Source organism: Sciurus carolinensis, chromosome 5 (genome assembly GCF_902686445.1).
Source record: "Sciurus carolinensis chromosome 5, mSciCar1.2, whole genome shotgun sequence".
Classification (NCBI taxonomy): Eukaryota; Metazoa; Chordata; class Mammalia; order Rodentia; family Sciuridae; genus Sciurus; species Sciurus carolinensis.
Window position 1 is genome coordinate 39,966,345 of NC_062217.1, and position 16,919 is coordinate 39,983,263.

Here is a 16,919-nt window from a genome sequence, read left to right on the forward strand (position 1 = left end):
CATATTTTCCTGGTTGTAGCAAAGCTACACAGAAATTATTTTTATTTATACTTACGAAAAAATATCTTTGATGCATTCTCATGGGATTGTTAGACCTTGGCACAGAGTCCTCCCTGTCTGTGGACAGTCACCTTGCACCCACCAGGTATACCCATCTTCAGTCCTCAGGTACAGACTGGGTCCTGCCCAGAGCCCTGGAAGACCCAAAGCACTCAGACGCAGACATACAGCAGCAACACACTGACTCCGAACAGCAGCAAGCAAGGTGAATCAGACACTCAGCTGCCCTGATCTGGTATATTATCTGCTCAAGAGCAGATAATATTCTGGAGAACGGATGTTGGTGCAGTATGCATCATCTTTACAAGGAACTTTTTTTAATTTGTTCTTTTTAGTTATACATGGCACTAGAGTGTATTTTGACATATCTTATACACATGGATAATAACTTTCCATTTCTGTGGTTGTACCTGAGGTGGAGTTACATTGGTCGTGCATTCATATATGAACATATGAAAGTTATGCCTGATTTATTCTGTCTTTTCCATTCCCATTCTCCCTCTCTTCCCTCTACTCCACCCTGTCCAACTAGTGAACCTCCCCACATAGCCTGTTGTGAGTCAGCATCTGCATATCAAGGAGAACATTCAGTCCTTGGTTTTTTGGAAATTGGCTTATTTCACTTACCGTGATAGTCTCTAGTTTCATCCATTCACTGGCAAATGCCATAATTTCATTCTTCTTTATGACTGAATAATATTCTACTGTGTATATGTACCACATTTTCTTTATCCATTTATCTGTTGAAGGGCATCTAGATTGGTTCCATAGCTTAGCTATTATGAATTGAGCTGCTATAAACATTGATGTGGTTGTGTCACTGTAGTATGCTTTAAGTCTTTTAGGTATAGGATGAGGAATGGGATAACTGGGTTAAATGGTGGCTCCCTTCCAAGTTTTCTGAGGAATTTCCATACTGCTTCCCAGAGTGGTTGTACCAATTTGCAGTCCCACCAGCAATTTTACAAGCAATTATTGATGCAATTTTGTGTAGAGCAGCCCTGGTGAAAAGATAGCAGCATCTAACCTGTCAGAAGGGTATATTTTCCATGTCAGAAGCCTCTTAGTTGCTACCGGATGACATTCTGAGTCTTCTGCTTGACCACTGTCTCTAAACTGCTAACGTCCACATTGAAAATCTGCCCAGTGAACTGACATCAGGACCCTTGGCTGTCTGGTGGCATCAGTCACCAGCACTGCTCCCCACTTCAAAGTGCCCAGTCTCCCTGCCCAAGGGCAGATCTGTGCTTTAAATAAGTGGTTCTTATTCACAGATGGAGGAAAGTTTGAAGGAGGCCAACCTGCATGCAGAGAGATGAGTAGGGATGTCCTTGTGATGGCCCAGGGAAGATGGTGTTAATTACCCCGAACCGGATTGAAAGGTATAGAGGAGTGAGCTGACCCCACTGTGGATGGGCTAGGTGTGGAAATCCAGGGAAAAGGGGAATTAAGGGTCTTCTTGGATATTTGGTGGTGGGGGTGGTGACTGGTACTTTTCATTAATAAAAGTAATGAAAGGTGCTATTGGGGGAAGAAATGAGGAGTTCAGGTTGGAGCATTCTGAACTTGAAGCTTTTTGTAACAGACAAGGGGAAGTGACCCACTGCAGTCTGGAGCTCGGGAGGAGCGTGTGAGCCTGGATGTAGGAACATGAGCACTAGGGGGAAGCTGAAGTCAGAAGAGTGAGCGAGCTCACACAGGGCTGGGAAAACAGAGAGGGAAGGAGGGTCAAGAACAGGACCTTGGGGAACATCAACCATTAAGGGACAGGTAGAGAGAAACAAAAGGCAGGAAAGAGGATGGGAAAGACTGGCCAAGCGGTAAGAGGGGAATCAAGAACGCACTGCCGCAGGGGGCCGGAGGAAGACTGCTTTAAGGAGGAGTGAGTGGGCTGGGGATATAGCTCAGTTGGTAGAGGGCTTGCCTTGCAAGCACAAGGCCCTGGGTTCAATCCCCAGCACCCAAAAAAAAAAAAAAAAAACGGAAAACGAGGAGTGAGTGATCCAGTCGTCGATAGAGATTAAAAGCGGATTTAGCAACAAGGTTATCAGAGGGGAGAGTGCAACGACAGGAAGCTGATAAAGGAGCAGCAGTTGAGAAAGTACCCACAGTGAGGGGAGAGAATGTTCTGTGGCCGCTGTAAAAGGTGTGCTGCAAAGGAGTCTGGGCCAGGGAGGGAAGACACATGCTTTCTTCTCTCTGAAGACACCTGGATTCTTACGCTCAGCCATCTCCCTCACGTGGGGTCAGTCTCTTCCTCTGTTCATCTCTCCTCCTCTCTCTTCAAACACCACACACCTGAGCCATGGAATAGAATGTATAGTTGTCCCCCCTTATCTGTAGGGACTATGTCAAGATCCCCGAAGGCTACCTGAAACCATGGATAGTACCAGACTTCTATGTCCTGTTTTTCCCTTTGTGCCCTGCAGCATGGTCACACAGTATCAGAGCGTATCTGTCTTTCCATGTTTTATGCTCTTGTGCCTCCTTTGCATCACTACTCTCCCACTTTGGGGCCATTACTAAGTGAAAGCAGGATCTTTTTGAACACAAGCATTGCAAAGCAAGACTCTCAACTGAAAGCAGAGATGGCTACAAAGTGACTAACAGGCAGGTAGAGTGTACAATGTGGATAAGCTGGACAAAGGGGTGATTCATGAACGACACAGGATGGAGTGGGACAACGTGAAATTTCATCATGCTACTTCTACTGGCATGGAATCTAAAACTTATTATTTCTGGAATTTTCCAGAAATACCTTTGAATTACAATTGCTTGAGACCACTGATGGGGGTACTTGAAATCCAGTAGACCTCACAACCCTCTCACTTTCTAGTTGTTCAAACTTGCTCTCTGAGCTTGAGCATCCTTGTCTCTAAATAAGGCTAATAGAGCTAGTCCTTTAGGATTATTTGGGGTTTTCAAATGAAACAATGTGTTTGCTTTGCATAGTAGGAGGTCAACCAAATGCTAGTTTCTTCCCCTCTTACCTGTTTTACCTGCTGAAATTCTGTCCCATTTCTTCTTGTCCTTTTACACTAAACTCCCTCAATCAGTGGGCTTGCTGTTAATATTTCTTTCCCATCTTCCTCTTCTTAATTCCTCTTCTACTCAATATGTCTGCCCTGCCCCATCCCTTCCACCTAAATGAGGCCTTCCTCCAAGGCTCCTGTGACTTAGATAAGGTCATTTTTTCCTGCTCAGTATCCAGCTGTACTAGTCATTTCTTACATTTCCTTCCTCATCATGCCGTGGAATTGGGTCCTTGCATCTTCGAGACCTCTGCTCCTCTGATTTTCGAAGCTTTATGCTTTCCATTTCCTGACTGCTCAGTCCCACTGAGTGCACCACCAGTAGCTAAAGCCACTACTGTCAAAGGACTACCTCTACCCTGGGGACTTTGCCACCATCTCTCTGATTCCCAGATGTCCCTTTTGATAACTCCTGTTTTCATTTTATGCTGTTGAAGCATTTTCTTCTCAGCTATCTCATTTGCTCTGCTTGACTATCTTTTGAGATAGACTGAGTTGGCATTATTATCTCAATTTTACAAATAAAGATGAAAAGTTGAGGCCCGGAAAATTTAAGAGGCTTTCCTAAATTCTAACCTGAGCTCTTTTCTCACACTTCTGTCTATAGGATAGTCTTACTGGAGCTTCTGCCTTTACCACAAATGCTGACTAAATTTACCCTTCTTTTTCAAATAGATCCTGCTCAGTCAGTAACCATTATAAGGGCATTTTCTTTAATTCTTCTTGTGCATGCCTAATCAATTTGGCAGAATTATGGCCTCCAATTCTAACCTTAATCCACAGATATAATGTCATCATCCTAACCTCAGTCTATGATGCCTAGAAATTCTGTCTCCTGACCTGAAGGCGTTGCTATATTTAACTCATTAAAACATTTTAATTTCACTGTGAACCTGAAATTACCTATCAGACCAAATGCAAATTCTTCAAACAAAAATATAAGACTTCCTACCACTTGGCCCCAGGGTCCCTGTATTCTCACTGATGAGAGTCAGCACCAAACACCTGAGAGCTGTACAACAAGGTGACGGGTGGCAGAAGGAGAACAGAGATTTGGGTCCTGGTCCGCCATTTTCTAACTTGGATAGACACTTTGAGGAAGCTTATTTATAAAATGGGGACAGTGAAGCCCCAACCCCATATCTGTTGTTGTTCTTGCTGTTCTTTTCAGTTACACGTGACAGTAGAATGTATTTTGACATATTTATACGTACATGGAGTATAGCTTCCCACTCTTGGGGTTGTACGTGATTGGAGTTACACAGCTGACCCCATATCTTAAGAAGGCTGTGAGAGGAAGAGACTTAATGAGGCATGAAAAAGCACTTTGAAGGGCTGGGGATATAGCTTGGTTGGTAGAGTGCCTGCCCTGCAAGCACAAGGCCCTGGGTTCCATCCCCAGCACAGCAAAAAAAAAAAAAAAAAAAGGCACTTTGAAGACCACAAGTTGGCCTTACAGTCACTGTTTCTCAGCTCCTCGAGACCAGGCAGCTCAAAATCTGGATTTTCACTTCCTCCACGTGACGACTCTCTTCAGTCTCTGGCCTGCCCCTCCTCCCCATCTCCCCTCTCCCCAACCTGCAAGGTGCTTAACTCTTACTAGGCCAAGTCCTCTTCAACATCTGTCTTGCTTTCTGTGCTTCACTTTAGCCAACTGACACGTCCCATGGATCTCTCTTTTTTAATTTTCTTATCACACTTATGGATAAACTACTGCAGCCTAAGAGTAGTTCTGCATGTGCTTTGGTAGATATTGATTAGGCAGATGCATCACATTGCTCTCTATAGATTATCAGGTTTATGAGAGGAAGGGACAGTCTGTCACCGATTTTGCATACCCTTCTCCACCAAGCACATATCTGAGGAAACCTGGTGAAGTGAGAAGGTATAAACGACACATCAAAATAACTTTAGTAAATGTAAAAATAAAATGAATTAAAAATGCATGGCATCTTTAATACTGGTATAAATAAAAAATAAAAATGAAATAGGTCTTTGGTGTGGAAAAGGTTGGTTTCTAGAGATGTGAAAATCAGAGGAGTGAGGACATTTGGCACAAGAAAAATGAAACCAAGCTATAATGGAAAAAAGAAGGAAAACACTTTTGGGGGCAAAAAGATCAATGTGAAATTTCCAATTAGCCAGATTACAATGTCATAATCAAACAAAAACCCAATAACAAAACCTGGAAACAAGTTATCCAGGTAGGCCACAAAAGCAAGGTTATGAAATTTGGATAATTTTCCATTAAGCGAGCACAAACTTCGGAGGCATAAAAACATGATAGCAGCTTTTCAAGATTAAGTCATCACCAAAGAACAAAAATGTCACTCAGAATTATTTAATTGAATTCTATCCTTTTTTAACCTAAGTTACATACAACTGGACTTAGAAATCACCCATAATGAAGATCCTACTCCTTTTCAGATGCTAGACACCCACTGAAGACATCCATCTTCCTGTTCCCTGCGTTTAGTAACTCAGTGCAAAACATACAAGCTGACTCATGTGGTCCCCATAAAATAAAGACTGGCATGCAGGACTTTCCAAGTACCATCTATCAGTGACTTTGGACTTGCCAATTTGTTTCTCATTGAAGGCTCAGAAGAGCTTAATATCAAGTATTATCTGTGGGTATAAAAAAACTAAACATCTTTCCTCAGCTTTAAGAGGATCATTTTATATTATCAAACATAGAAAACAAGTGTTACACAGTATTTGTTACTCACAAATTCTATATAAAATGTTGCACATGATTTAATGGCAGACAAAAATCTCTCTCGCTTTAGGTGAGATACCCTTGGTTTTCATTGTGAAAAATCATTGGAACTTACAGATCAAATATATTCAGGCTGGGATGTTATAAATCCCAGTGCAATAATGGCCAATCCTACAGTCCTTCAAGTAGATCATCACAGGCTTAAATCTAACCATCCTGCTATTGTGGGTTTAATTCTCCACAGTACAAGGATTCTGTTTCAATCACCCACCCTGAGATCCATGGACTCTTCCCACAATGATGCTCTTCATTTTATCCAAAAACTTTAGAGCATAACTTGGATTTTAGCTCCCAGACAGAGTGTATACTGTGGAATTACAAATAAGATATTCTTTTATAGTCCATAGAAATGTTCAGAAGAGAGAGTTTGTAGAAAGTGATAGAGTCAGATCTGCAACTTACTAGCCATGGAGTCTTGGCCAAGTGATTTGTCTTCTCTGAGCCTCAGTTTCCTCATCTGCAAATGCATAATGACAGTGATGTCTCTCACACACAGTGGGCACACGATGGTGGTAACTATGATTATTAAACCTCAAATTTGGGACTTAGGAAAAGTATCCAGGAGGCGAAACTTTCTCATATAAAAAAGGCCAGGACTGAGAGATCGCTTAATAAGAAAAATCATTCTGGAAGGCATGACAGTGTTTGTTCTCAGCCGCACAAAAGCAGCAGGAGAGAAACCGGGAAAACCACACTCTGGGGACTTGAATCCTGGTCCTTTCATTGACTAACCTGATGACAGTAGGCAGGTAATTTTATCTCCCCGTACCTTAGTTCCTAATCAGTGAAATGGAGATAATGATAATGCTAGTCCTTGCTTAAAGGATTGATTGTTGTAAGGATGCAATGAGATGATATATAAATATCACTTAGGCCAAAGCCTGGACAATAGAGAGCTTTAGAAAAATCTCCACAATAAGTGTCAGCCAATGTTATTGCAAAGACTCACAAAATCAGTTCAAAATCAGCAGAGAGAATGCAACCATCTGGAGGGGAAGATTCCACAGCACGTTTGTCCCTCAAAACCCCAGAGGCCCCTGAGTGTGAGTTAATGTAGTCTCCCAAATAGGGAAGTATCATCGAGAATCTATTCTTGCAATCCAAGCTGCTAACCCAGAACTTAACTGTAACAGGCCCCAAATGTCATTTTAGACATGCAGTGCTTTGGAGGTGTTTCTGGCCTAGCAGAAATGAAGTTCTGCTTTCAGAATTTTTTCAAAGGGTTAAAGTGAATTGAGTTCTTGGAGACCAAAACAGAAATACAGATTTAAAAAAACAGAAACAAAAACTACTGAGATTGCAACATCTTTTGAATGAGGAACTGAGCTGGTCTTTGGGCTCCCAGAGGGGAGTGACCCACACAGAGCCCCGTTTCCATGGACTCAGCACCTTGGGGAATTTTGCTGCTCTGTTTCTTCCTCTGGTCTGTCACACTCAAAGAGACCTAGAGTACAAGCCACTTCATGGGCTCTGGCTAATGACCCCTTTGCGTGCTAAATGCAATTTCCTTTCACTCATTGCATGACTATGAAGTTGCCACCTTGACCCATTGGGAAAATGGCTAGTGGTTTTTGTTTTGTTTGTTTTGTTTTTTGAGGTGCTGGGGATTGAACCCAGGGCCTTGTGCTTGTGAGGCAAGTGCTCTACCAACGGAGCGATATCCCCAGCCCTGGAAATCTTAACGCTCAAAGAATCCTCTCTTTTTGGATCCCAGCCAAACTGTGACTTGATTCACCCTGATGCTCAGTAGAAAGAAATTTTGGCATGTTACTCATGGGATTGCACAGATTTCCAGGGTAGCTTGAAGCCCCTGAGAAGCAGTCTCTGTTTGCCACTAGGGGAAAGATCTGAGCAAATCCTTTCAGGAAGAATGGTGTAGTTTAAGTGGGCAATTGCCACAACAGACCAGTGTCCCTAAGGGGCACCAAATGCACTGGGAAGTTTCTTTCTTGTCATTTCCTCATCTAATAATGGTACAGAATGCCATGTTACCAAACCCGCTTCATCTTCTCTCCTCAAATTCCTCCTCAGGAATCCACCAGGGTTGAGGTGGGACGGGGGTTCAGAAATGTACTAATTTGGTTATTGGTTGGTTTGTCTGACCTTCCTCCTGACTAAATTCTAGCAGGTCCAGAGAAAGTGTGCACATACAACATATAACATCGGAATTTCATTATCTTGGTTTCCTATTTTAGTTCTAAAGACCCTGCACACCATGTTATAGGATATGTTTTTCCAAATAGAATGTTTTCTTAACACTTTGGTTGTTTAGCTTCAGTGATTTCTCCCAATTACTCATCCACATGTACCCTTCAGCTTATATCTGCTTCCTTCTCTTTCTAGCACTTTCTCTGACCCGTGAGAATGCCTGAGAGCCATCAGACCCTTCCTTGCCTGGGTTCTGCTTAAGGTTCCTGTGGCTTCTCAAACTTTGAATGTTAGGCCCAGCTTCTTGGTGGAGCTGGCACACCATGTACTGGCTGTGGCCTTCTTCCACTGAAAGAAGAACTTTGCCCAGCCCATAGAATATGTGGTAACATGGCATCTTCCACCATCAATATACTGTACATGGACAGATGGAAGAAGAAATACCCAAGAAGACGTGTATTGCCAGAGGTCCACATGGAAAACGTGTATGACCAAAATGCCTAGTTTGGATGATAATTTAAAAATAGCTGCCTTTTTTGTATTTTTTACTGACAAACTTTCCTGCTTCATTGTTCTGATTGGTCCGTTTGCACATTCTCCACTGAAGTTCCTTTCTTGAGAATTTTCCTAGGCAAAAAGTTGCCTAAGAATCAGGTAGATTTGCAGAGAACTAGTCCCTTTAAATTGGGGTCTTTTCACAACCTAATTCTTTCTTGCATTATATTAAGGGACAAATGCTCCCAGAAAACACCTGGTCCCCAGGGCTGTCTCAGAAGCTGAATCCTGACAGAAGGTTGGCATCCAAGCACGCGAGGAGTCTTGAGATGCCTCTAAGAATGCAACTTATGGCAATATCTCCCACATACTTCATCCCACCTCTGATTTGCTAGTTCCTTGTTTTCTCTCCATCATTCTTCAAATGCCAACTTTTCTCCCATTTTCATCCATACTCAACCACAAACACAAACACAAATCAGTACAAAGAAAACACATATGGAGAGCTGTGAGCTCCTTGGAGATATGACTTCCTTTAAAAAGAAAACATTGTTTTGAGAAGAGTTGTCTTCTCCCTGGCTCTCATAAATTTCTTCTACTCTCCTTGGTTAATACAACATGAGTCCATGAAACATGCTGAGGGAGCTTGGAGGTATCTGTTATTAACCTAAGTAAGGCTACAGAATTATTCCACAACCCAGTCTCTGATTCCCAAGTGTTCTGATTTCCAGACCGAAGAAAGACAGATCAGCAAGTGCTGTCTCAGAAACCACTAGGGTTTGGTCATCATTTAATTTAATTTGAATGTTCCCCAAAGGTCCCCTGTAACTGAAGTCTTGGTCTGCAGGGTGGCTGTGTTGGGAGGTACTCTGGACCTTTAAGAGGAGGGGCCTAGTTCTTAGGTCACTGGGGGCATGCCTTGAAAGGGATTGTGAGACTCCAGGCCACCCCTCAATTCTCTCCCCTCTGGTTACAGAAGTGAGTGCCTCCTCTGACACATACTCCCACCACGATGTGCTGCCATCCATGGCCTACACCAGAGGCCAATCCAATGGGGCTGCCCAATCTGGAACTTTAAACCTCAGAAAGTACGAACACAATAAACCTTTTTTCTTCATAGTTAGTTTTCTCTGGTACTACATTGTAGTACCACAGCACTGATTCATACAAAACTTATTCCAATAAACTTCTGGGGGGTTAGTCAGCATCAGGACCCTCCCTTTCCATAACCCTGGTGCTGAAGTGACATGACTCAGAGACCTCCCAAAGGCCACTTATTCAATGTAAAACTCATTTTCTTTCTCTTATCTCCCACCTCGGCATTTTATATTTCACTATTAAATTAATTTCTTAGAGCAAAGGAATTATTTACAAAGGTAGTTTGTTAAACATCATATGTGTCTCCTAAAACTATATAGAGGTATTGCAATATCATGCAAAACCTTTAGTAAAAATCTCACTGGAACGAATTTCTAACTTAACTGTTTGTGACCTGCAGGATCATCAGCAAGTAATCAGCCTCTCAGAGTTAATGAGAGGACCAAGAGAGGCAACATGGGCAACAACTTCAAACACAACTGTGCTGCGTCCGGAGCACACACATGCAAGAGAAAGACAGAGGCTTGGGGCATGTGGGTGGTGTCTCTACTGCCTACATTCTCTGAGCTCCAGCTCAGCCCCTGGCTATCCTTTACCCAATCTCAAGTTTCTTTCTAAACACCATTTCCAGAAAAAGTCGTCTTTGACTCCTCTAGGTCTTGACTGGTTGCAGCTCCACAGTTTCTTCCCAGTATTTCTCCCAGGGACAGCAGCCACCTCCTGTCTGTCCCCACCCCCAGAAAATCTCCCCACTGCAGGCAAGAAGTGCTCTGGTCTACTGCTATTAGCCCTAGCCTGGCACACAGCACATAAAGGTGCTCAGATAAACGACCACTGAGCGAGCCAAGGAAATCATTAGCCAACCCTCTCACATGTGTCTCACAGTGAATATTTTCTGGGAGGAAAAAAAAAAAATCCCCCCTTGCTTTTTTTTTGGTAATGAAATGCTATTAGTGCATTTTTCCTTACAAACTTTCAGTCCCTGAAATTTAATTCTAAGATCTAGGAACTAGGAATATAGGGTCAATGGCATGAGGGCAGGGGACAACCATAAAAGGTACTCAAATGGTGCTCTGTTCTCAATTCTGTAAGAAGTGATGCTATTTATATCTCTGAGGAGAAAAAATTGCCTTTCGGATTCTGGGCCAACACATTCCCAGTAGGGATTTATGCCTGTTATAACTAAAAAGGGGAGTTGCCTTCAAATCTCTTGGAGAATTTACTAGAGAGCAGAATTATTAAGGCAAGACTCAAAAAAAAAAAATAACCTGACTTGCTGTAAAGAATCTGTGAAGGGTCGGGGATGTAGCTCAGGGGCAGAGCTGTCGCCCAGCATGTGAAGGCCCTGGGTTCCTATGATGTCTTCAGGAACTCCTTAGACCATTGTGTTTTCTATACCAGAGATGCAGACAATGTAAAATGCTATCTCTCCAGGCTCATGAGAGGAGGCGCTGGGTGGGAAATAGTCTATTTTTCAAGATCAAATAAAAAACTTTTTAAAACAATGAACAGAGGATGAAATAATTGTGAGCAGTGTTCTTTTAAATTCTCCCTGTTTAATTAATATTTAAATTTCTGAAGTAAACAGGCGACCCTCCCCTCCCCTTTCCCCCTCTCTTCCTCTGTCCTTGTTCTTCTTGGGGTCAGCTCCCCGACATTTCTTTGAAGTCTCTCTCCCTTCAGGACTTTGGAGTTTGTACTAAAGATGGAGAAATCTCTGTGTCTACCTCCACTTCTTCCTAAGGATTTGTCCAATTTTGGAATTCTTTGTCTTCAAGTTACTACTTAGGTCCTCATCATGAGCCCCTCAGTTAATAACTAGACTTATTTGTCAAAGAAGCCAGACTATACTGCCACCAAGTCATCAGTCCAATTGGAGAGGGTTTCCTCTAGATGTCAGCAAAGATTACATGTTTTCCAGGGGCCACTCAATAGAAAGAGATTAACGAAATTCAAAACGCAATTTTAATTTAACATTAAGGCATTAACATGAACATACTGTAAATAAAAGTCTACTTTCTCTGATGCATTCATTGATTTGCACACTCCCATTCCTCGCAGTGGAATGCATGTCCTGGGTATCATGCAGAGACACATGGTCCAGTAGAAGGGATGAGGCCTGCTCCTAAGTAACTGCAGCACAAAGAAGGAAGTGGTCAGTGCCTGGAGCAAAGCATTCGTACAGTGCCGGGGGGTTCTGACAGGATGTGAAAGCCTCTCTAGCAAAGCTGAGCAACCGCAGTGAAACGCTTGCCTTTCTTTGCATTATCCATCTTGGCCATTGCATTAGCAGAGTTCTCTGGGTAATTGCACAATCCCTTGTGGGGCTTTTATCTTGCAGACTGAGCTTTGGGGGCCAGTGGGTTTCTCATGTTTGCTGTGCAGGGCAAACTAGAAAAGCAGGAGGGGCCCTTGAGTCTGGAATACACACAAACAAGATGATCCTGACACATAGCAATGAGTACGAACGGACCCACTCTCCTCCAAAACAGGTCTTATTCATGATGGAAGGAGCCGAGGCGCATGGGGAGGCAGGATGGTATGATAAATGAAAACATGTGCTCCTTAAATAGAAGGGATCTGGGTTCAAGTCTCAGCTCTGCCTTTTGGTCACTTATTACGTCATCCTTCTGAATTTCAAAACTGTCAACAGCCAAGAGAGGACTGGAGTGAGAATCACTGACATAAATGAATGTGAAGTGATTGACTTAGATCCTGACACAGGCTAAGAGCTCAGCCAGTGGTAGTTAACCATGACACTACTGTGACCAGTAATGTGCAGCACTCAGAGAATTAACAGAGGGGCTTCCGTGTGGCCAAGTGAAAGAAGTTGGGACCATTTCATTTGGAATGAGCCAACCAGAAAGACACAAACAATTCTATTCAGTTTATTTTTATTACAAACATAGAGCATGCTTGTGGTTAAAAAAAATAAAAATCAAGGGAACACAAGTTGAAATAAACTTAAATTTTACCACCAACTAGACACATCTTAATTTTTATGAATTCTTTCTTTCATCTTTTTTTCAAATATGCATAATTATTTTTAAACAAAAATGGGTACATATTATAATGCTGTTTTGTACTTCAGTTTTTCTCGTCACTGTGTCATGTCATCTTTCTTGGCCAACTAATAAATATCATTGTGGTCATTTAACAGACTAAAGGTTATCCAACTACATAGATAAAACAATGTGTAACCCATTTACTACACTAGCTTTTATTCAAGTTATAAGAAAGGAGCCCTGTGCCCTCTGCACCAGTGCTGGCTCCACCTTGGGAAAGATCCTGTGTTCTCTGGTCTTCATATTTACCACCTTTAAAATAAAAATTATGCCCTCCAGCACTCAGGGCTATTTCATGGATCCAAAGAACTGGTGTATGTAAACATGTTTCTAAACAGAAAATTACTATGTGAAATACTAAATATTTATTCCCCTCTACTGAATGAAAACAAGAAGAAATCTGATTAACATGTTATGATCAAGTTAAATCAAAAAAATGTGCATACCTACTATAGATTAGGAAAGCAGTAGTAAATGCTTCAACTTAGTTTAGCTGCCTTTTGTCTGCCCTTGGTTCCCAAGGGGAGAAACCAGAATACAATACTGACATAAATTCTTTGCACTTTCCTTAGGAGGTCCTGGGATCCAGAAAAGGTAAGTGTTGTGCTCCTGAAAAACCTGATAAACCACCTCCCACCTCCAAATCCAGTCTTATCCGCCTTTGCTCCACCTTAGGTATGCCTATGACTGACTGATCATTAAATGGCCACCTGTGCTTCATTAAAAGGTTGCAAAAGACAGGAAGCCTGACTCCCTCAGCAGGTACTAGCAGACCCTGGGTTTAATTTTGATCCATTTTGAACATTCTAGAGCCTCAATTTCTCTAACGTCTAACTTCCCAAGCAAAAGAAACAAATCCCTCTCCTTAAAGCATCAGCAAATTAAAGTTCTCAGTTTTAGATGCTCATCTTGAGGGTTGATGTGTCTGAGATAAATGACAGCGATTTCTACAAGTCTTCTGTTTCCCACAAAATAACTCTGTGATTCACACTTTTTAAATCGTATTGAAAGGGAGGATTGATTGCATAGCTTGCCTGAAGTTGCACCCTTTTCTTTTAATACATATTGCTCTCAGGTAAGTGTCAAAGACAGGAAAATATTTCAAATAATCTCTGTCAACTTTTGCTGACCACTCATTATAATCACCTGGGAATTTTTTGGAAGATAAAATACTACAGATGGACAGACTGTTTCTCAAAGGTTCGGTTTCAATGGTTCTGGGGACAATTTTTTAATCTGCTCAGATTCAGGTGATTCCGACTGAATGTGCAGCCAGAGTTGAAAAACACTGTTGGGGACCCACAGAAAACAGACTGCAAACTCTCATCCCCACACCTTCTACCCAGAGTGCCTCGGAACAAAACTACTGAAATACACATCCTCAAAGCAAACCTCCTCTCCCCCAAAAGCAAGAATCCAAGTGAAAAAATGAATAAAATGAATAAAATGATTCAATTTATAAAGAATAGGGAAGATGCTGAATGGCCAAAAACAGAAGAAAGTTTGGGTAATGTATGGTAAATCTCAATGCAATGTATGAAGCAATGTAAAATTATGATTATGAAGATTCATAGCATGAATAAAATAAAAGCTGTGTTGAAAGAAATGAACATAAACTTATCCATACTGTATGGATTTAACCTGAATATCAAACTCTATGCACCAACTGCACACACACACACACACACACACACACACACAGAAATAACCCAAAATGTCAATAGATGCTGTATCTTGGTGATGGTTTTTGTTTTCTTCTACTTGTTTTTATACTTTCTCAATATTTTTTAAACTACCACATATATGATAGAAAAAAACATTTAAAGTAGAAAAGAAGACGTGATAATCCAGGCACAATTCTGAACAATGAATTAACAAAGCAACAGTAAAAATGCCCACCTGTACGTAGGCTTCTGTCCTGGGCTCCTTGCCTTCTGTCTCTCTCCTGCCTTTCTCCTCCGAGTAATTCAGCTTGCTCATTTGGAGGAAAAGTGAAACGGCAGATTGTGCTTATGAGCTGTGTCAGCCAATAGCAAGAAAAGAAGGAACCTTGGCCAGTGGGTCACCCGGGCTTTGTGGAAGCTGGGGTGGGTGTTGGCAATGACTTCTTTCTTAAGAAGGGAAGGTTTTCAGTGAGTATCTCTGTCTCTGTCTCTGTCTCTTTCTCCACTCTCCACTCTCCTCTTTTAATCAGCGTCTTTCATAAGAGATCAGGGGATGTGATGGGCTAGAGTCAGGGGTTTTAAGTGGCTTTTAGTTCTCCTAAAAGCTTTGTTTCCATGACAGGCGTGGCACCAGGGCTGCCTTCTGCATACAGATGGCTCTGTGGTGTCATGTAGAGTACTCCTATCGCCCACGTGCTTTCTCACTTCCGCTCAGGTGGAGGCCTTACTCGTTCTGCTGAAAATTCTCCGACAAGCTGACCGATCACCTCCTTGTTGCTCGTGTAGGATGTCTTCTCAGTCCTCATCTCCCTTTCCTTCTTCTTTGCACAGTTAACCATGAATATTTTATTGGAACTTTCTCCCTCTTGTTCCTGATTCTTTTTCTACCGCTCAGATTGCTTCTTCTTTGCCTCCCTATCTGATGCTTCTTTTTCCACCGGTTCTCCAAATGTGAATTTTCTGCAGGGATCTGTCTTCTGACCTCTTTCCAACTTCTTCTCTTGCTTTCATCTCCTTTATCCACAACCATGGCCGAAATTAATATGACCCAAACAGAACTTTTCTTTTCCCATCCCAAGCCTATATTTCCCCCATCTTCCCCCATGGAAGCAAATGGTACCACGTGATTCATCCAGTTAATTCATCCATAAACTTAGAAGCCATTCTTAATTCCTCTCTTTTTCCCACAGCCCAAATCCAACCTAATAAAGTCCATTTGTTTTGCCTGAAGAAATGTGTCACAAATCCATCCATTTCTCACCATTCCTATCCCTATTCAAACCCTTATAATTTCCTGGATAGAAAACTGCAGTAATGGACTGGAGACGTAACTCAGCAGAAGAGCGCTTGCCTGGAATGTACAAAGTCCTGTGTTCAACATCTAGTGTGTGCAAACATACACACACACACACACACAGAGAAAAATTTAAAAAGAAAACTGCAGTAATATTAGCAAATTTGAAATAAATAAGTAAATTATCTATGTACCTATCATCTTTTATGTAGAAAAACTTAAAGAACATGCACACAAAAAACTGTTGAATAAACAAATTAAGCAGACATGCAGAGTACAAAATCAACACACAAAATCCATTACATCTATATATCAATGATCAATCCAAAAAAATTAAAGAAAAACGATTCGATTCACAAAGCATCAAAAAGAATAAAATACTTAGGAACTAACTTGACCAAAAGGTGAAAGACTTATACACTAAAACTACAAAATACTGCAGAAAGAAATTAAAGGAAGACACAAATATGCCGAAAGATATCCTATATTCATGGATTGAAAAACTTCAATATTGCTAACACGTCAATACTATACAAACTGATATACAGACTCAATGCAGTTCCTGTTCAAGATCCCAATAATGTCTTTTGCAAAAATAGAAAAATCTATCTTAAAATTCATATGGAATCTAAAGTGACCTCTGAATAGCAAAAATAACCTTGGAAAACAATAATAAGCCTGGAAGTCTCACACTTACTGATTTCAAAAATTACTACAAAACAACAGCAATCAAAACAGAGTGGGTTTGGTATAATGACCAATACATAGACCAATGAATTGGAATAGGGCACCCAGAAATAAATTCAGTCAAATGATTTTTGACAAGATAGTCAGGAACATCTAATTGGAATGGGGAGTCTTTTTCAACAAATGATGCTGAGAAAACTGTAGAGCCACATACAAAAGAAAGAAGTTGGATACTTACCTGACACCATGTACAAAAATTAATGCAGATGGATAAAAGACCTAAATATAAAAGCTAAAACTATAAAAATCTTAGAAGAAAACCTAGGGAAAAGCTTTATGACTTTGTATTTAGCAATGATTTCTTGATTGTGACACCAAAGTCACAATCAAAGAAAAAATAGACAAATAGAATTAAAACCTTTTGTGCATCATAGGACACTAACGGTAAAAAGGCACTCTTCAGAATGGGAGAAAATATTACAATCGCATACATGATGAGGAAATAATATCCAGAACATATAGAGACCTCTGACAATTAAAAGAAACATTAAAATGGGCAAAGAACTTGAATAGACATGTCTCCAAAGATGATATCCA

The 16,919-nt window shown here is 41.2% G+C and overlaps 1 protein-coding gene across 6 annotated transcripts in view; it reads right to left on the minus strand.

The window, feature by feature from the left end:
* Window positions 1-14,687, minus strand: part of Cysltr2 (cysteinyl leukotriene receptor 2) — a 34,657-nt gene extending 19,970 nt beyond the window's left edge. Inside the window, exons 1-2 of one of the 6 annotated variants that reach the window (XM_047553267.1) lie at window positions 14,577-14,649; window positions 6,274-6,328 (exon numbers count right to left, since the gene is read on the minus strand). The gene's annotated coding sequence lies outside the window, so the exon portion shown is untranslated. Of the gene's footprint in view, window positions 1-6,273; window positions 6,329-11,617; window positions 11,746-14,576 lie in introns of those variants that run through there. The other 5 variants (XM_047553268.1, XR_007108765.1, XM_047553269.1 and 2 more) reach the window with 5 other exon arrangements.
* Between the last annotated feature and the right edge of the window lie 2,232 nt (window positions 14,688-16,919).